This window comes from Columba livia, chromosome 10, assembly GCF_036013475.1.
Source record: "Columba livia isolate bColLiv1 breed racing homer chromosome 10, bColLiv1.pat.W.v2, whole genome shotgun sequence".
Taxonomy (NCBI): Eukaryota; Metazoa; Chordata; class Aves; order Columbiformes; family Columbidae; genus Columba; species Columba livia.
The window spans coordinates 8416672-8438902 of NC_088611.1; the positions used below are offsets into that span (position 1 = coordinate 8416672).

The following is a 22231-nucleotide window of genomic DNA, read 5'->3' on the forward strand; positions in this document are numbered from 1 at the left end:
ATTTTAAAGTGATAGGAACATCAATGTGATCTTTCAGAAAAGGGGTGGTACTGCATGAAGTAGTGTGTGAAGATGTATTTCTTAGATTGAAAATAGTATACGAGCATTGTGCTTGAAAATATATCCTGAAAATTAATTCTATTTTTTAATTAAAACCTATAAAGGCTATCATACTGAAGGGTAATATTTTGAATTACATTTCATAATTTGGTTGTTTATATTAACCACCATATTGAAATAGTGGAGTGCATGTTGTTCTGTGCACTCAAAATCTGCATGTGACTTTGAGGGGCAGGGGAGGTTTGTTCACAAAATAAAGACTTGGATACCAGTAAGTAGGTTATTTTGAATTAATTTACCTGGAAAACTGAAGTTGGTATGAGATCTTCTATTTATGAACGTTTGTGTAATTTGTGGTGTGCAAGCTTGTTTATTTTCCGAAAATTATTCTGAGCATATGACCCATTTTATATATTTTTTTGTTTCTAAAGTTCATCAAGACTAAGCAAATGTGGACAGTAAAAAATGCTGGCAAAAGACAGAATAATTCAGGGCAATGTAAGGAGTGATTTATGCAGCTGTGTAGCCAACGATCAGTCTTTATCTTTCCCTCATCCCTTTTTTTTTGTTTGTTTGTTTTTCTCCCCCTGAGAAGTTCAGGCCTCAGATCTCAATAGCTGTCAATCCACCAAGATATCCACTAATAACTAATTTCATAAAGCATTTCTAATTTCATAAAGCAGTTACTTGTGTCAGGGGCTAATAATTTTGAAATACATGTTAGCCTAAACAAAACTAACACTAAAAACATTTATTATTTCTGACCTAATTCTACAATGCACTATTATTTAGAAAGAAATGGGCATTTTTCGTCCCTGATGGTTTTTCCTTTTATTCGTCTAACGTGGCCAGGTTAGTCTGAACAAAATTACTTTTTTTCTTTTTTTTGGTAAAAGATCCTTATCCATTTTAGGTTGACAGGGTCTTGAAGACCCCAGATTATATGTATATGATGTTTACTTGGCCATTTAAATTCTCTCAAATTCCTGTTTAAATTTGAATCCTGTTTATACTGATGTTAAGCAATTCCATTAAGTTTGTTCAAAGAACAGAATTTATCCTGACAGTGTACTTCCAGGTACTGGGACAGCTTTAAGCCCAATAAGAGAACACACAGACACATCCTGTGTACCTGATCTAATTAAATAAGTAGTTCTGGAATGAGCAAAATTGGCTTTTCTTATAACCAAGGTTCTGAATCATGAAATACGCTAACCAGCACTCTGGGTTCACATCTCTTCCTCTGCTGTTTCCCTGACATTTTTCCTGGTGTGGACCCACTTGGTTGAACTTGCAGTGTGGATTCAAGAGTATTGTGAGGGAATATCGAAGATGACCTGAGTTAGAAATCTCCAGGCTTGCTTGAGCATGCATCTGATGCTTGAGGTGTATGTACAGATCTATATTTGAGAGAGAGGGCTATCAGTTGTTTTATAGAGGAAGTAAGGGTTATTCTGTTGAATAATGTTCAGATCCTTTGTGATACTGGTCTAAAAACCAGGCCAAACCTTAAAAATCAATATTAAATCTTACAAGTCTGATAGGATTCTAGTCCCCTGCATGTAGACAAGTTTGTCCTCCTTGAGCCCCACACTGCCAGTTTGATCTTGCGAGGAGACTGTACCCCATTCTGGCTTTGATCCAAGTTCAAAAGCTGAGGGAAATTAGATGATCTCCTCTCTCCTTCCAGCCCAGATGTTGGGTCCTATCAACCCCCCAGCCTTTTGTCCCCGCTTTCCTCTCTGGACACAGGCACCATCGACACCATACAGATTGCAGCACTTGTATCATTTAGTGCCTTGTTGGGAGGGCCCAGAGTGAGGAGCAGGAGCATGGTCTGGCTCCAGTGCCTTCGCGTCTTTATTATGTGAACCCTGAAAGTTCAGCTTTAGAAATTTTAGTTTGCGTGTGGCTATTATATGTATGGCTTGGTTCTCGGGGAGTAAATCAGTGTTGCTTCAGTGAGTTGAACAGATTAATTGCTTTCCATCAGCTAACTGAACTGGCTCTTTTTTTGTTTGTGTGTAAACTGAAAAATTAAATATTTATAGCTGTGTATTTTCGTTCGGCAAATACAAAATATACATAATTTGTAGTCACCTATAGAGAGATGAAGCAATGGTACAAGAGCGCAAAAACCAGTGGAACACTGGTAAGTGGGAACTAGAAATGGAAACTTCACCAGTTTTGCTTGGGCTAGTAGAAGACTGCTTGCATATATGAGAATCTGAGCAGTCAAAGTGTTCCTTCTTTATGACTTCAGGAAGTCTGCAATGGCAACATCAGTCCAAAGGTGTATGTGCAGAACAGGTTTTGATTTATCTTTGTGATGGGATGGTAGAAGACAGTTTCTGTATGATGATATGTCCATGAGACCTGAGATAAAATTTCTGAGTCTGTCTTCATCTGTGACTGAACCAGTGAAGCACTGACCCTGTGTCAACCACCTGGCTGCTGGCTGGGCTGAGAATGAGCACTGGTTTTACTTTCTCATGAATCTTTCAAAACGTGGTGTCTAATCAACACAAAGTCAGTGAAATGTTGCAGTAGTAATGGCAAAAGAAATTTTAGCACAAATTAACCAAAAGTATAACAAACATTTTAAGAAACAAGTAGATGTGTCTTTAGTGAAATAACAAAGCAAATGTATGCATATTTACACTTTTAAAAAAATAGGGTGTATTTTGAATATTGTTATTCTTATTGTTACTATTGTTGTTATTATTATTATCTTCTATTGTTATTCTTGAACATGAGTCAATTTTTAATCTTAGATATCTTAAGATAGATGTGAAAAGGTTCCACACCCTTATTTTTGGAACAGTAGACTGTTTATAGAAAACTGACAGTGCAAGCTAAGTGTGAGGATGGGATAAATCTGTGTTTCTGTGTTGGTCACTCATCTTTGCTGGTGTGCAAGCTGTGATTCTTGAAGTTTTTGTGACAGAGCCAGCATCATGCTATGATATCAGATACTTACAATAACTTAAGGAAGCAAGTCAAGGTTTCTTCTGATATCAGTGACTAAATTAAGCAGATGGTAATCACTGTTGCAGGATAGGAGTCCCTTTCATTGTTAGGGTTTTTGATCTTCTGAGCAGACAAGCTTAGATTTCTGTTTTGCCTTTTGGCCATTCTCTGAGAGCAGAGGGTGCACTACAGCTGTCTTCTTGTGCAGTGCACTCATGGTTATCCTTATTCTCTCTCAAGAACGATGTGTTGGTACTGGGTGATTAAAAACCAATGCATTTCAAACAAAGCAGAAGTGCAGACTTAAATTCAGACTGGATTGTGTGTGACCACTTGTCAAGTGTTACAGTCTGGTGTTCTGTGGGAAAATTTACCTGATCCTTTGTCTAAAACACCTTGATCTGTGTCTGTGGTGTGTGCAAGAAGAAGCAGGAGAAAGGGATAATGTGTTCTATACTTTAAAGGGAGTAGTTCTCCCATGCTTTTCTATACTGCATAGAACTTTAAAAACAGGTATTGAACTTGATCTTGAGTTCTACGTAATAATTAGTCCCTAATCAGTTATTGTTCTTTCACAAGTGGGTCCAGTTCTTCCACAAGTAGGTGCGTGAAACGATTATTGAACCAGAGGAATTATTTTTCTGTTACTGCAGAACAGGGGCAGTGTGCTCAGGGATGAAATAAGCTCATAAGCTCACTACATCATATTTTAATGTCGTTTCTTTCATCTGCCTTCAGAAGTTGCAGGTGATCTGAACTTACCACACTTGATTCAGCTCTAATTTTGACAGTATTTCTTGTCTGAGCTTGATAAGAAGTATTTTCTGGCAGGAAGGTTTCCTGTGTATATCTTTCTTCTGTTTCTATATTTTTAATTTTCCCCCATCCCCCATCTGTGGTATGTTGTTTCCCTTCATGTCTTTTGTCTTTAACTTCCTACTTGTTTCTTTCTTATCTTTTTTTCCTTGCCCTCTGGTTTCCCCCTGTGTTTACTCATCTGTTTGTCCTCTTCTGCAGCATACTTTGCTCTATCTCACTCTCCTCAATTTTTCTTTCATGCATCATCCTGCTGTACCATATTGTGTTCTCCTGTGCTTTGCCTCCTACTGACTTTCCTATTGGTCTGGCTAGCACTGGGCTTCTTCACAGTGTGCAGGCAGACTGGCACAACACAAGTCTGGATTTTGCTTATTCTTTTCCATTCCTTTTGAAAAAAGTAAATGTGAACAATAAGTAGGCATCTGTCTATACAGTCTATGAAAACTACACCCCTGAAGCGAGGTGTATTACATCTCCTGTGACTAGACCATGAAGGTTTTCACTGGTGACAGTGTTTTATTTGAGGAGCGATTGACAGCCTGTGCATTTTGGGAGACTTGCATAAATTAGAGCAAATTGGCAAGTACAAAGTCACATCAGTAAACAGCTTGACCCTAATGCATCAAGGACTGGAACCTAATGATGATTAAAGGGTCCATGCTGCTGATAGTAGGAATTTTCAGCCTTCTTTCTGGCTACCATTGTCAGTGGGGAACCCTCTCAAAGAGTGAGGCTCTGCATTAAAAGGAGGTCGCTCCAACTTGTGCTTGCAGACCATGTCAGGTGATGGTCTTGACCACCTTTTCTGCTTTCTCCCAGGTAGTTTGGGACTGGGAGAGCCATAGTGGGGGATGCTGCTGCAGAAAGGTTATGTTTGTGTTCTGTGTCTCAGGCAGAGATTTCCTCTGTAAGTAGCTTTACTTAGACCTTTCAGTGACTCTAGCAACAGGAAAGCCAGTGTTGTCCCTGGACTGTTAGCTGTGCTTCAATCTAGGGCACAGCTGGAGAGTGCTCTTAAGAACTGGTTGAACTCTTGACTTGGAGGTCAGGCTTCCTCTTCTCATCTCATTAGCAGCCCCATGACTCATTCAGTTCTAAGGCCACATGACTAATTAATCCATCAATTGAAAAGAATATCCTCTATATGTAGCTTATCTGAAAAGATTTTTGTAGAATGTTATTAATTTTAACCACATTTAGAAAATAATTCTAAAGAGTTTTGTTTAATTGCTAAATGTTCTAAGATGTATTTTAGAAGGACTTCCATATTCATCTACTGTCTTTCTTGTGTTTATTTCTCCAGTTCAGGGTTCTTTGAGGCCTGGGTCTCTCTGCCCTCACTTCAAACATCTTCTGGTCTAAATTTTATTTTTGATACCATGTTTCTAATCTTTTTCTACCTTTGGGTTCTTAGCTGATGATCTCTCCTAATGTCTTTGCTATCTGGCATAAAAGTCACCCAAGTAAATTTTTCAGGAAAGATGCAAGATAATTTGGACTCTACTGAAAATACTTCATTCTGCATATGGGAAAACATGATGGAGGCATTACAACATTCTATGTGCCTTTAGCCAAGCACCTGGCTACTGGTTCTAAAGACACTAGATTTTTAGGGGAAAATGTCACTAAGTTTAATTTGAAAAAAAGATTCAAAATATTAGATTTAATTGTAACTGATATACCACAGGAATTTAATGTTGCGTATCAAGTCAGTGAAAGGTTTTTGTAGTTCTGTGTATGAGTAGTCAGGAGGGCCTGCAAGAAAGTCAGTAGGTTTAACCTTGAAAAAAGAAAAAAACCCAAACAAATCAATCAAACAAAAAACCCAAGCTGAAACACCCAAACAAACAAAACCCACCACGAAAACACACTCCCCACAACAAAAACACCCTCCCTCCCATGTTAGGAGCTGTCCTTTTTCTTTTCACACAGGCTTAAAAATGAAGAGGTTTGAATTTCCTCCTCCTCTGTTTTTGTGTCTATATGTGTATGTAAATGCTCTGTTTTGATTATTTTTTCCCTGCTATTTTTAATGTACATCAATTACCCTGACATATTCAAAAAACCATAAAGTAACAGTTTAAGTACTGGAGCAGCCTGAGTTATCCTTCTGAAAATTAATAGTAAAGTTGTGTGGTGGTTATTTGGTGAGACAGTGTGCATCAGTAAGTAATCTTTAATAGATGACATTTCTGCAAGGCGATTATTAAAAAATAATATAATGCTGTACTCAGCCCTATCCTCATATTTCCGTTTTTTTTTAGATTACTGGCAGCCCTAAACTTCCAGTAGTATGCATTGCTTTGACTTTTACCAGTGCAGATCATTTATTTAGAAAACTATTTTCCATTGTACTATAATGCACATATCTGCAAAATACTTGAAAACTCTGAGTTGGTTGTGGTACATACCCTCTCTGTCCTGCAGCCAGTTCCCAGGCCTATTCTGTCTAGTCTGCCCTGTACCAGTAGCATAAAATAGCTCTTGAATTTTCTTGGTAAACATAATTGCATGTGTCAAGTCCATTTCTAGTGGTGAATGAAACAAATTTTATTTTGCACTCTGGCTTAGGAAAAGGGGCATTCCTGGAAGAAACTTATGACCGAGATGAGTGGCAATTTCCAACTGGTAGAAAGGTCACTTGGGTTTGTGGAAGTTTGGGAATACAGGCTAGTCCTTGTTCTTTATTCTGTGTACCCAATACAACTTAGCATCTGACTATTTCAGCACAGATAAAAATGGCTGTTTGGAGTGCAAGGTTATGATAAGAAGGTCCACAACTTAGTTTTACAGGTTTCAGTTAGTGAAGTTATTTTTGTGGTGTCCCCTTTTTTTTTTTTTTTTTTTTTTTAACGTAGGACATAGCTTCTCAGTTATCCAGACCAGAAGACCTTACAAGAAGATGTACTTAATTATTCCTGTTTGACAGGAAATGTGTTTTCCATGTTCAAAGTTGCAAGCTTGTTCCAGTGGGAAATTCCTACTAAGGGCTTGTCTCTCCTTAAAAAGAGCTGCTAGTAGTGCCTTACTAGCAAACTGCCATGGGAGATGGAGTGTACACCAGGAAGAGTTATTTTTCTATGATAGCCTAAAGCCATCCTTCCACTGCTGCACTGGTAGAAAGCTTTTTTTATCTGGTTTAATTATGCTGTAAAAGAGCAGTGATTCCCCACCCTTCTTTTCACTTATTCCTTGCTTGACAAAGGTATGCCTGAAAAACTTCTAAGTATATATGCTTTTCACAAGAAAAGTAAATCTGTGTACTTCCAAATATGTGTAATAATCTTATTAGTTACTGTATCAATGGAATTGGTCCGTAGGAAGGTAGTTAGATTTGACATTAAAATTGTTGCAATTAAAATCTAAAGTGATCATTTAAGGTGAGTGGGAGGAGTTTGTACTTTTCATACAAACTATTGTAATAGAATAAAAGTTGATTTTTAAATGCTCTGAAAAAAAACATGAAGAAACCTAGTTTATAAAATCAGTTTACTGAGTGTATGTAAACCATGTGAATTACTAATTTCCTCCAATATTGAGCACGCAAATTTAACAAAATATTCATCTATGGTTTTATTCTTTGACAGTAGCTGCTATGCTAAAGGAAACCCAGACAATTGTTTCTGAAATTTTTACTTGAAAAATGAATATATAAAATTGAGAATCTTTACGTGTTGCCGTGTATCAGTGCCACACCAAAAGCTGTTTGCCATAGATATTACTTGGATTTGCTTTATAAAACCTGTTTTAAAACTCTAGGTTATGCAGAATATGGGTGTTTACTTTCCTTTAAAAAGATGTTTTGTATAAGAAGTGTATTATGCATTGAGAACTGTTTGCTTTGTTTTACAGTCTGTGTGTGAGCCCTCTGTCTTGAAATATCCCAGAGTTGAGCCCTGTTGCTTTTGAAAGTGCTGGTCAAGACTTGTGTGCTTAATTTGAGCAGAAATGCAAGAGTTCTGGGTGATTTTGAAAAGCTGGTGTCTGGGTACTTCAGAAGACTCATGTAGCTGTTGAGATCAATGAAAATGTATTTTCTGATCTGGTGAGGTTTAATGACAAACTGTTTCCAGTGATGGTTAATTGTGTGATTTGTTTTACCATTCTTTTTGCAAGAATTCAAATTTGTTTATCCTGCTGTCATGCACCAAACCCTTTCTTTTGCTGGGCCATCTGGAAGGACAGGGCCATGGAGAAAAGTTAAATGAATACATGATGATAGTGAGAGAATGTAAATAGAATGGGTTTGCTTTTCAGTGTTAGGTTGTTGTTGTTATTGTGTAATCCTCTGCAATAAAACTTTGATTTAATGAATTGCAAATACAATACTATCCCCCTTTCCCCTTCAGAGGAGATTGAGGGCATGCCCTTAGTTCCTGCTTGTATCAAATTCACTTGGTAGCACTGATTAGCAGCTTACTGTTGTCCATGCTTTTTCATAGTCATTTTTATGAAGAAAAGTGCTTTTGGAGCTCCATTCTTGTAGAATGTCTTGACTAAACAGTGTGATTCTTCTCAGAAACCTGGGTGCTTGACTTTAGCATTTGAAAGCAAACTTTAAATGAAGATTGGAGATTTGTGTTTAAAATTTAACTACGAAAATAACATTTTGAATGAAGTCAACACAGCTGACCAGGGTACATAATCTGCCTGTTCGCTGTTAGTGGGGAATATTCTAGAATAATACTGTAGTGAGATTGATAGTAATATAAGACTTTGAAATTATGAACAGATTGATTTGCATGGATTTATTCATATAATTATGAACAAATAAATTTTTAGTATTGTTTAATATTAAAAGGACTAGTGCCAATACATTCAGTTTAGTTGCATGGCTGAAAGTTTGGGCAGTGTCTAGCTCTGTTGCTGGTGCATGATGGCTTTCATTGTGGTTGCTTTTCACGTGGGTAGAGAGCTGCTTACAATTTTGAAACCTTATAGAATTATACATGTTGATAATGTCATTATTAAGGATCTGAATCTTGCTACTTGTTACTCTGGTAAATCACATAATACAGACCGTGATCAGTATTAGTATAGCAGAAGGGATGATGCTCAACATTAACTTGCATAAGATCAGAAATAAATCTTCAAATTCAATTTTATTGCATATTTTCTAAGAAACTAATATTTGAGGAAGGTAGTTCAGCCCAAAGATGCATTTGGCTATGTTTTTTAGTTGTCCTCTTATATGATATAAAACAGGTGGTATGTTGAATTTTATCACACTTGACAGATGAAATACGCTTTACTAAGCTACCAGGTTCAATTTTGGTAAAATTTTGGAGAAGATCCGGTGGCACAAAGTAGCATACAGAGCCAGTTACATTTGTATGGCATAAAGGCTGGGAAGCTCTTTACAGTGTAAGAACATAAACATAAGAAGAGTTCATTAATAAGGTTCAGTAGTTTAATTATACTTTTCTGGGTTGGCTGACGGTGGCTGCAGCAGTGCAGCAGCCTCCAGCAAGATCACATCTTATGCCACTCAGCTAATCGGAAAAATGCAGTCCTTCCAAGGTGCTGAGTAGCAAATACCCCAAAGCTGCATTATGTTTATCAGACATTTTGTTAGTGCAGTTTTCACTCTGATGTATTTATTATGGTGCTGTTACTTTTTTTTTTTTTCCCCAAATACTCATCCAGAATCCTTTAAAACATGTACCAGTGATGCGTGGCTTAAGTAATTCATTGTAAAATTATATGTAAGTAATTATACACTTATCTTAATCCCAAGAAGACTTAATAGTTCTGTGTTCAGGTATCTTCTATTGTTCAATAATTTATTTCTTGCTATAGCAAAGAAAAAGGCTGAAAGAAAACAACTTACCAAATTGTATAGATCTTGGACTTTTTACAGAAACACATAGTGGTAGAACAAGGGATAATGGGTTTTAACTGAAAGAGGGTAGATTTAGATTTGATCTAAGGAAGAAATTCTTCACCATAAGGGTGGTGAGGCACTGGAACAGGCTGCCCAGAGAAGCTGTGGATGCCCCATCCCTGTCCAGGTTGGACGGGGCTTTGAGCAACCTGGTCTAGTGGAAAATGCCTGTGCCCATGGCACGGGGATTGGAACTTTAAGGTCCTTTCCGACCCAAATTATTCTATGATTCTATGTACATTTATTAAAATGTCTCAGCTGCTATAACTCTTGAGGTATAGTATAGAACAGAAAGTTTCTCTACATTCTAGTACCAAACTCAGTGATACTTAGAAATGTTTACAGTTTGTCTTAAATATAATGAAAATATCACATGTAAAAGGAATTCTGTAAACCATGGTTTCAGCAAAGGCCATGTAAAGGCTACTGATTCAGTTTTATGTTTGTGTTGTCATGGGTGTGTTGTTGTAATATAAGCCCATCTTAAGACCAGACATGCTGGCCATCTGTATTCTTAATACAATAAGAAGACCTTACACTGACCTCTGAAACTCACTGGAGGCTTTGCAAGCGTAACACGGAGAGGTAATGCAGATTGAGCATAGGTAAACTGAGCACGCACAGACCTAGTCTGTCAGCACAGGTTAGATATGTGGCTTTTTTAAAGGTTTCTGTCTCCTGTAGTGAAAGACTATCAGCTGCTTCTCACATCTATGTTTTCCCTAAGCACTGTGTGGCGGAGAGCATTTATCAATGTGCATGAAAAATACATGGGCTGCAAGTAGTGATGTAGGTCTGTAACTTCTGAGAGTATTTCATTTCAGCCAAATAAAGAAGAAACAAAGATTTCAAAGTTATTTTTACATGTTTTTTGAGAACATGAAGAGACTTTCTGTTCCCTCTTTCCCCCAACGGCAGGCTACAGCAGGAGCCCACGTCATAGCAAAACTCATCAACTAATGCCAGGCTGTGGGGATGAGACTTTATTAATTTTTGTGCTTACAGAACTGCTTGTCTTCTCTAAGAGGAACAATGAATTATGCGGGTTAAGGAAATAAAATTATTTGCTGCCATAGCAGAAAGGGTACAAGCAGATAAGGATAAGATTGCTAGCCAAGAACCTCAGGAATGAGCACTGAATTTTTTTTAGTTTGCCCCTAACTTCTTGTGTGTTCTTGAGCAGACTATTTATCTTTTTAGTATTTTAGTTCCCAACCTGTAAAAATAGTTTTCTGCTCTAAAAGGATGTCAAAAGAAAAAGAAAGCTTTAGGCTGTGAAACATTAAGATATGGTGAATAAGGTTCATATGAACAGTAGAATGAGATCTAGGGAGTTCTCTTAAAACAGTTTCTTATTTTTGCCTTTTTTTGGAAACACTTTGGCTGACTTTCTGGTGAACACTTTCTGGTGAATTTTGTTGTCAGAGGCTATATTTTAAGTTTGAGAACGTAGAATGTTTTGGCAGCAAATTTTGGTGAAGAAAAAGTGATTGGTAGTGGCAATATAGGAACAGAAGGAACAGCCACTGTTCCCATAGTGATACAGCAAAAGCAGTGACATTTAGGTAAACAGCAGTAGGAAAGGAAATTTGGGGGAGTTAATGTTAGATGTCTCAGCAGATGCAGTAAGCTTCCATGCGGTGTTTCATGTGTATCTGAAAATGCAAATGTTAAGCCTCTTTTTGTTATATTATTAGCATAAGCAGCCCTCAGTGTTTGGTTGGGAAGTTTGGTGACTTCCTTGAACAGGTGATCTGTGAATGAAACCAAAGCAGACCACATCCCATTCAGCAGAAATTGCATGTAGCAAAAGACAGCAGGATATTTTGAGTGTTCACAAATATGCTAATGTGAACCATCCAGCTGGTGGGAACGGTACCACCAAAGGTGTTTTTAACATGATCGTATGACATGTGGATGATGAGGGTATTTTTATAAACCCTTGCAGCAGTGTTACTGTTGATCCAAATATTAGGTACGTCTTAGCACCAAATAATCATTTTAAATACACAGATGAAAACTCAAATGCAGAACCTTAGTATTCATTTTACTCAATGAGTGCCAGTGCTGAGGCATTGCCTGATGATGTGTGCACAAGAATAGGGCTTTAAATGCAGGGTAGGAAGTGAATTTCAGACAAAGGTTGTGGGAGAAATAGAATTCTGGAGATTTTATTTGCATGGAAATTTACGGGGAAGTTCACTAGTCAGTGAAAGCATGGATTAGCTAAACTGTCTACTGAGGTGTTGTACCGTAAGGAATGTGGGGCTGAAAAGCACTGACTATGGGAATTTTGTATCAGAATCTAGTTTCTAGTATGGCATTTCAAAGAGTGTGTGTTTGAGATATACAAGCTGTAATATTAGTAGCCGGTAATCTCAAAATAAGTCCCTGGCAAATGTGAAGGACAAATTAAGGTGCTAGAGGTCCAGGCATTCAGGCTTTTTTCCACTTGGTTGTTTACTTATTTCCTTTTTCTACTTTTTCTCATTCTTTGTGAGAAGCAAGCTGGTAATGGAGGCTCCAAGCTCTTATTTTAACAATAATATAATGTACTTCTTATCTAGGCAAGTAATGGAAGCTCCTACTTTCTTTTGTGAACTGTGTCTTAAACCAATAAGTAACCTTATCAGCTGTCAATGAACTTACAGGATTTGGGTGTTTCTTCATTGTGTGTACAGTGCTGATGCCTGCTCTTCACTACCAGTTAAGGAGGGCACTGAGAACAGAGATACTTCAGTTTACGGGACAAGGAGCAGATACGTGGGCTCACATTTGTCTGGAGAAGGCAGCGTTTGGTGTGCCAGACACTCCAACACAGTGTCACACTTGCCATGTTAGGTGACTCTGAAACATCAGCCGATTCTGCATGGTACAGTTTGTAACCCCTTCTCACTATGTGAGGACAAGACAGGGAAATCTTAGGGATATGAAGACCACAAGTTTTCCTGTCGTTTCTCCTCTAAAGCTCTGGAGAAGTAACCATGAGTAAAAAGTCCATGAGTTTAAAGTCCATAGGTTTACTGTACTCAGAGGCATTTCAGCACACTCCCTGTAAAGCTGTGATCATGTGTTTTAGCAAAGAGTTGCAAAATTGCAAACGCTTCCTCACTTGCTGTTACTCCAATCATAAGTAGTGCATGTTAAAGCTCTACTGGAATGAAAGAAAATAATTGAAGTTGAATCCTTGAATTTGAATGTTACTACATTTTTTTAAGTTTGTGGTGGACTACTTGTTTCCCTAAAATTGGAAAGTGAGTACTGTAGGTGTTTATTTTGACATAAAAAGGGAAGTTAAAAAAAAGACCTTATTCTGTTTCAAGATGTCATTCTCTTCTGAAGAAGTCAAAGGTGTGTGCTACAGATGAATCTGCATTGCTTCGAGATTTCAGTTTCTCCTGCGTTTTAACACTCTGACAGCTTAGCAGTAGGAATGCTGGTAGGTACTCCAGTGGAAATCGATGTTATATCTTGGGTTTGTAAGTGAAAAGGAATTTCCTGAAATGTATTAAAACATTAAAGAATAATATTATTCTAGCTAGAAGGTACAACTGAGATTGAAATTCTTATTTAAAAATTGTTCTTTGTCCTTAAACTAAATATGAATCAGTCTTGATATCTCTTTATGTACTGACTTGGTTAGAAATGGCTGGGTGCTGCTCTTATCCCCAGTTACAGACTGAATCACCTTATGACACCTTTTTGATGACTGCTCATGTTTTAAATTAACACATTTAACTTGTAGTTAAGATGTGTTAAACATCAACACTTGAAGTATAGTGACTTAGCTAGTGAGTGATAAACTGCTGTGTGATCCTATGAAAATACCTGACCTCCAAGAAACAGACAAGTTTTCAGCTTTCAGATTGTAATTAATTAAATGTTAGATTTTTTTATAATTCTGAGTAAGATATACAGTCTCAAAGGATTATACTTTTTAAAGCCAAGTCTAGAGTGTGTATATTGTATGTATATTGCCTTTATAACAACTAACTTAACTCTGATGTTTTCAAATCTGAACAAACTTATCTAAGTTTATATTTTGCCATTTGTAGTGTTAACTCTATTATGGATACTTTGCAGAATTTACTTAACTCTTTTCTAAGGCTGAAGAATTTACTTACCTTTGAAAATCTATAGATAAGTACATGTTACAGAAAAATTGTCAAAAAAATCAGAGCAGTTTAATTTTTTATTAATGTCACAAAATTTACTCTGTCAATAACTGTTAGGTTTGATAAAAAATTATGATAATTGATTCTCTAATTTTCAAGTTAGTCATGTGTCACATCTGTATTCACTCTACAAAATACTCAGATTCTGGCACATTTTATTCTATATCTTTTCCTAATATATTTTTTTCTCATATTAACAGTTTTTTATAAATAGATTTCAATGATGAAAATAATAACACTTCAAAATACGTGAAAATGAGTGAATAGTTTCCCTCAACTTCAGTAATAGTTGGACCCTGCTATATTTTCCACTAATTTGGGCACTGATTACTTGATAATTTGATGCCATCTCTATTCAAGCATGCTGTGTATGAGTTAAGCTAAAATATGTGATTTTTTTTCTTGTAGTCGCTAGCTGTGATTTTTGTATAAGCATTAACAAGCAGTAAAATGTGTGCTATGTGGTTTGCAGTGACCTTCATTGCTGGGAATAACTCTAAGGAAGAAAAAAAATCAAAGACATGCTTAGAAATTCTTTGTTTGGAGGGCTAAATCTGGCCTGTATTCTGCTGTCCTAATTGTGCATAGAGACTGGAGACCTTTTCAGCTTGGACAGACACAGATCTTCCAAAGGGCAGAATCAAGCACTCAGTTTTGTTTTTATTTTACAATATCATATGTATGTTGCCCTAAAATAGAACTATGTGTTTGTTCTGAGCTATAGATTTCTAGTCTGCACACATTGTTTTTATGTAAATTTGACAAGCATTCATACCTCTAAAAAGGACTAGAGGTATTTTTATCAATAATTTAAGCATTGCAAGTAGTTGGGAGTTAAATGTCAAGATTTTTCTTTCAGTTTGGATGTGCCCCAAAATTAACTTGGTCATGCTAGAAGCGTCTCTGTGTTTTAGCAAGATTTTTCCTTAATGTTGGCAGAGCAAATTGTAATAGCTATACTGGGTTACAACATCAACTCCCCAGTCCTAGCTCTAACAGTGACCAGTAGGGATGTATAGAGGTTGAAATGAATGTGTAGTACTGGATCCGGCAGTCCTCATCTCAAGAGCTTTCTGAGGCAGAGGTAAAGCTTTTGTGTTTAATGGTTTTAAACAAGAGAGTATACGTCACAGTTAATAATTCAGGTTTCACCTGAAACAATTTTTCTAAGATCTCCCTGTAAAAACCCTTCCATTATGGAGCAATCTCCCAGTCACCCACATTTTTTTGTTACTCTTTCCATTGCTCCTTTAACAAGCTCTTTTATTCTTTCATGTCACTGTAGTAGATATTTTTGCTTTTTCTTTCTGTACCTGTAAGGAAGTAAAATTTAAGAATGCAGTGATTGTTGCTGCAGAGGTATTCTTCAGAAAAAATGGTTTGAACCAGAACGGTTCATGATGTGATGACGTTTGGATTCCTTGGAAAGATGATCTGAGATGCAGTCATGTGTAATGTGTCAGAATTCAGTATTGTATCACATTGATTCTGACCTAGTATTTACCAAGTAGTGAGCTGGATTACTAGAATATTCTAGTTTCATTTTTCCTGCCTTTGAAGGCTTTTTAATCTTATTTAACATGTAATAGATAAATACAATTTATTCAGTAACAGATTCTATTTATGGAGGAATAATTTTTTTTTTTTTCTGTTAAGATAATGCAGATGTCTTCTAAAACCTGCCCTTAATAGTATCTTGTCTGTTGTTATTAATCTCATGCTTGTTTTGGAAAGCATAAAGTTTGAAATTCAAAAGTAGTCAAAATATTTTCTTTGTCAGATGTCATATAGAATCCAACAGCAAAGTTGATACCAGTGTTGGTCTGGTTTCTCCCCTCAGCCACCCCCACAATTTAAGAGTTACTTTTTGCATACTGCAACTCTTCCACCAACATCTGATTTTCTGTGTTTCTGAGATTCCGAATTGTAGCAGTATTTCATGTGTAATGGAAGGGATAGTAACAAAAGTGCATTTTGAGAAAGTAGCAGCTGTGATCATAATATATTTGCTTCTTTACCACAAGTAAACAGAATATGCATGTGGAGCTTACTACATCATTTAGGGCTGTGTCAGCTGTGCCTTTCAGCAGATTTCACACTGTCACAAGTTTCTCACTTGAATGGTATCATTTCAGTGTAGCACTTTTGATTAATTTTATTGGTAGAAGGTAAAGCCAGTAGGACCTGGACCAATTCTAGTAGTGACTTTAGCTAAACCACATTATTGCCAGATATTTAGATATAGTTTCTGCACATTATTGGTAGTGACATTGCATTGCTTGCACCTACCTGCAATGATGGCTCAGAACACTGTTCCTGACCATCCTGTGCTTGCAGTATTGCTCATGAAAAGTATAGTGTAGTATTATGAAATATCTTCCTAGCTTACTTGTTAGCAAATAGAAACACAGCTACAACAAACCAAAGAAGATTAATAATAAACAAGGGATACAGTTATCCTGCAGAACACACCTTGTGTAAAATTGTTAATATCGAGGTCTTCCAAACTCTGAAAGTTAAAACCATGGGATTTTGTTCGACAGTTTGTGTAGAGACACTGCTGTTCCTCAACAAAATTCTGCCTACCCCTCTCTGTTTTTTTTTCTCTGTCTATTTTTTTCATCAATGAAACATGTTTAAAAACATTTTAAAAATGCCTGGTTTATGGAAGGTTCTCTGACTTTTAACTACCATAAACCAAATCAAAGCCTCCAGAATAAAGTAAATGTTTTCCATATTTATAGGGATGTTGCATTGTAGGGGAAATTATAATTCTTGATACTGCATAAAAGTAAGAAATGAAGATGAGAAGCCAGGTAAACAAGCTCAGAAAACCCTTTTCCTTTATGAGTATATTAAAGAAAAGTTTCTAACACTTCTAAATTCTGTATTTGCCAGGAGCTTCTCTGGTTGCTTGTAGATAAAAGAGGATCCATTAATTTTGTTTGCTGGTTTATAATTTAATGTACAGTGTAGAAAGTGAAAGTCCTCAGTGGATAAGTTCTTCAGAACTACTGCTTTGGAAGTCTACCACTTCTATTCAGGAAATTGTTATTGCTGAAGTTGATATAGTTTCAGTAGAGTATCTCTGTGTGTATGCATACGCAGGCACATAAATAGACCTATATACTATAAGTTTATAGGAATATACATATGATGCTGCATCAGTCCAGAGTGAATCCTCTGTATGAGAAAAGAGAGTAGCTGATAAGTGAAAATTTTAAAACACAATTAAACTGTTGAAATAGTCACTAATTGCCCTAATTTCTTTTTGGGGTGGTAGAACTTCTGGTAGAAAAAAACCAGAATTTCTCTCAACCTTTGCCCCCTTATTTCTTTTTCTTCTCTTGGTTATTTAATGTGACTCAAATTTTAGTTGGGAGATTGTTTTACTTCCTTGAAAAGAACTCTCTCTTTTGCAGCTACTACTGAACTGAAGTATGGAAGAATCAGTGCAGTAATGATGAAACTATGTTACAGAAATTCCTTCTGACATTAAGATGCTTTTGGATCACTGATAATAGCTGCTGTGAGTTCTTAAATGAGACTTTGTAAGTGGTACAGATCACTAAGTAAGGAGCCATCTCAGAAGCAACTACATGGCTTGTTTAAGGTCAGCAGACCCAGTGAGGAATCTCACAGATTTGTCTCAGCTGAGCTTTGTGCCTTTGTAAATTTACCTAAACTCTGGCAACATAACATTGGCATGCTACAGTTTAAGAGAGTTCCCATGGACAATGCCTACAAGTTTCACTTGCTTGCCACCCCCTTTGGGGTCTATGCAGGAAAGCCACCAAGCTGACCTGCCCATAGGGTGCATAGGAGCAGCTTGTTGCTGTCTTCCCATCCTTCTACACGTGATTTGCATGGGGTGTGGGCTCAGTGGTGCTAAATGGGGCCTAAGGGAACTCTAGCCACTGTCTTGTTATGTTTGTGCTGGCAGTCTACAGTGACCATATGGTTATTGAGAACAATAACAATTTTGGAAAATAACCAATGTGACTTATGAAGCAGAATGTACTATCAGTGATGGTATCTCGTCTGGAGCAGAAACTGTGAAGTTATCGGAAAATGGGGAAATACATTCTGGAACATGCATAGTTTTCCAGTCTTTATAGACTGATGTGATTTATAGTACTTCTATGTTTGTTTTCTGTGTTTTTTTTTTTTTGTTTTCTGTCATCCACCAAAACGCAGGTTAGTGCATATTTTTGAAATTGTTACCATAATTTTTATGTAGTATAACTTGTCGTTTTTTAAAGAGTAGAAAGTTTTGTGTTGAAAGCTGATGTCTGTGAAAGTTTGTGTGCTTGTGAGAAGAGCCTTTTCATTTAGCTCATCAGGCAGCCGTAACTTTCATTTTTATCTTCAGATGTAGACAGCAGCTGGAAAGGCGTGCTCTGGGTTGCTTCCATTGCTGATAAATACATCAAAAATCATTAAAGAGAAGGCTCTTTCATGCTGAGGGAAAATCCTGCTTCGTTGTCTGTCCTTCCATGAAAATGTAGATGATTTTGTGTGTCTCATTAGCATTAACATTATCTGTTGCAAATCTGCCGACTCCCTCTAGAAGAACAAGCCTGCAGGTTTTAGCATGATTCTCAGCTGTCATAGTGTCGCTTTATCCCTAATCAACATCCCTTGCAAACAGCATCTTATGTAGTGAGCTTGCAACTTGAACTCTGTGCATTAACTCAGTTTTGGGGGTCGAAGAAGTAGCGAAGCCCTTACTGGACACTTTGCATGAAATTAATATGAAGGTCATATGCAGTAAGAAATGCAGTGAATATAAAATTATTTGAAATTATAGTCTAGAAGTTTTATGCTTTGAATCAAAACACTTTCAAAATTTTAGTTTGTCATAACTTTGTCCCATATGAAGATTTTTCTAGGTAGCTTGTAAAGAAACGTCGAATTTCTACTGCCAAATGGCTGTTTTGTAGTGTCAAAACCTATCAAATACTGGGTTATAAAAAGCCAAGCTGCTTATGTGTTATCTGTGATTCTCTCTTTGAGTACTGTGATATGCTGAAATGATAATTTATTTTTTATGTATTTTTGATATTTCTTTTTTATATTTTAAATTGTGACAAATTAAATATATTGCTGCCTTAATTTTCTATATGTTAACACAAGGCTTAGCAGTTAGCAAAGGGGAGATCATGACTGGAAGATCATAGAGCAAGTATTTTGTATTTTAGTCTTTATTCTAAAATTAATTACATGATTGAGGATTAAAAAGGTCACCAGTAAATGCACATCTGAAATAATAGTTTACATCTCAGCAGTATAGTCTTCACTTTGCAAGTTGATTTCAGATATCTAGCTGGGATAAGAATGTGGTCCATCACCTTTTAACAATTGAAGTGTCAAGGACCTATGAGGTTTTCAGTGGTTTTCAGTGACTGAGCCTGCAGTTATGGTGGTGAGGATAAAATGATATGGCAATGTGGAACAGGGACAATGCACAGGAATGGTATTGTATCATTTTGTCTGTCTTTTGTTGAGAATGTTGCCAGAGTTGAGGTGTGGTTACTTTCTAACTCTACTGTTGAATTTGCTTTTGGAATTTTGGAGGGACTTCAAGATCATGTAATTCTTTGGATTGCAAGTGTCTAACTGTGCCGTGTAATGTGAATGTGAATTTATATGCATGTGAGTTGTGGTCCTCAGTTCCTGTTTTACTTAGAAATGTCTGTCACTTAAAAAAAATGACAGTCTCACACTGTATTCACTGTATGCTTACTCTATCAATAAACTTGCATATATAAGGAAGTTATAGGCTTCATTTGAGGGGGAGGAAAGGAACCTCAAATTTCCAAGAATAGAAACCATACAGAGAAGTTTTGGATTTTATAGCCAACTGTGCATGGCAAACTTTACTGTAGCACTAATTTTTTCTTCTTTAAACAGCAGGCATATCTGAAATAAAGCTATTATTAAGCTTATTTTAATATTTCTTGAAACACCTAGACTTCATTCATAGTGTCTGTTCAGATTTTTCTAAGAACACACAGGTGTGATAACTTTTTTTTGGTGAGATTTTTTCACTTTTTTTTTTGAGTAGGTAATTAATGATAAGATTTCAAGAAAAGTTGAGAATTGTAAGAATGAACAGCTAAAATGACAAAAATAATGAAGGTAAATAGGAACTTCAAAAAATCACTGTTGTTCAATGTGGTTGATGCCCCCTGAAACAGAGTTTTTCTTCCTCCTCTTAAGAGTCAGCTTCCCATTTAGTTTCCTCAGTGTCTTGGATAAACAGTGAAATGCGGGAGAGTGAACTTGTCAGTTTACTTCCTATCCATTCATTGTGAGCCTTGGGTAATATACTTGAATTCTGTTAGTCAAAATCTTAGCAAATTCTTCCCCATTGCCTGTGTATATGACCTGCACTAACTTTCCAGCCTGTTAAATAGAGGAATGTCTTGCCTGTTGAACAAGAGACCTTGTAATGAACGTACAAGCATTTAGCTGACTTGTCCTATTGATTTCAATGAGCATAGTTATTTCAGTAACTCTTAACGATATAATTTATGAGATCCTAATCTGTCTCAAGATGTTAACCAATTAAAAATTAGTAACTTGGAGATGTTAGTTACATACTTCCCTGTATTCCTCATTCAATGCAGGACTCCATTTAATAAAAGGGATTAAATGAACAAATACCTGAGTTTATCCCTGACATTGGTGTTCTTTTAGTTCATTCCTTGTTTATAAATCTTTAGTTTGTCCTCTCACTTCCCTGTTTTTCTTACCCTCTTCCTTCCTATTTGCACTTCTATTTTTCTTCTGTGCTTTTTGAACTGAAATTCCCATGCCTTACCTGGTGTGTGTTGAACGGGCACTTTGGAGTTTGCGTATGCCCATGACCTTGAAAAATGTTTTTCATTCCAAGTAGTATGACTGCTTGAGCTGTATAGAGCACATGTGAGGAAAAACGTGCTTTCTGCCACTGTATATGTAGAATACATTTTGCTATTTCCTTGTTTTACATTATGCTGAAGGAAAATTCTTGATACGGCTCACCAGCATTTCCTAACTGTCTGACACTTGGTGAATCATTGGATACTTGTTTTTCTTTCTTGTTGGTATTATTTATATTAATTATGGTTCTCCTCTCTTAGAACTTAAAGCTATAATGATTGCTTGACTGAATTTGTCAGGTCTCTTGCTAGTAGTACAAAGATGTAAGAATGGAAGCCGATTGATATAGGTTTGGGGAGAGGCTAATGCTTCTGACAGTTTGGAGGCTGGGATTAAGAAGGACAAGCAGCAGAGCTCCAGGTGCCTTCATCTACCCATACAGCCAGGGAATCCAACATACGGAGGCTCAAGGATGTATGTTCTAGTTAAAAATGATCCACATTACATTTCCTTGCAGAATGAGATCAGAGCCTGTAAATGAAAAATAAGGAAATCAGGGGTGATAGTAGAAGTGAGGCTAATGCAGTTATTTAGGAGTGAATTCGGAGCAAAATGAATTTATTGCTTCAGACACAATTTTCATATTAAAACTCAATTTGTGCCAGGATATTTGGTGAGAATTGGCTGTGTTTGATACTCTTATTTGAAAGTCAAGTATTTAATAAACTTGAATGTTTTGTTCAGATACTGGGCAATGTCCCAGTTTCTAATGCTGTTGAAATGAGAAAGTATTTAGAATTACTAGTGTTGAAAACCACAGCAGAGGCCTTAATATTGATGGCATTTAGGTATTAACCAGGAAATGGCAGTGAGAAGTAACTATGTTCTTATGTAAACTTTGTTACTTTGATATGAAAAAGGTTGTTTCCTCAAAAGTTAAAAGAACTGGATTGATTCTATTTTTTTAGTCATGTAAACTAGGAATTTATCTTTTAAGGTGTACACATACAAAAATATTTTCCACTTGTCTCAGCTAAATCTTTGATCTAATCTTTTTGCATCTATAAACCATTGTAATTCAATTTAAAATGTCCAGATATGCTAGCATGGGATTTGGGTTATTTTCTATAAATATCACACGTGAGCTATTAAGCATTTGTGATGATAGTGTGGTAAGTCTTCTGACCTTATTTGCTGATGTGAAGTTAGTCATTTAATGACAAGGAGGGTAGTTACTCTTCAGGAGAGTAAATGGATGTGCTATACCAATCAAATTTCCGTATGTGGGTGGAATGCAGTCTGAAAAGTTTCATAGTTATGCTTTTCTGCATGTATAACCATTGGTATCTAAAAGCTGAAACAGGGTATCTTTGTATAATGGGATATAGTGCTGTTGAACATCAGAATTTTATATTTTGGTCTCCCTTATTTTAATCAGTACCTTTTGAGCAACTGT

The 22231-nt window shown here is 36.5% G+C and overlaps 1 protein-coding gene across 21 annotated transcripts in view; it reads left to right on the top strand.

Annotated features, from left to right (window-relative positions):
• CACNA1D (calcium voltage-gated channel subunit alpha1 D) overlaps window positions 1-22231 on the top strand; it is a 220938-nt gene that overhangs the window by 52900 nt on the left and 145807 nt on the right. The window lies entirely within an intron of this gene.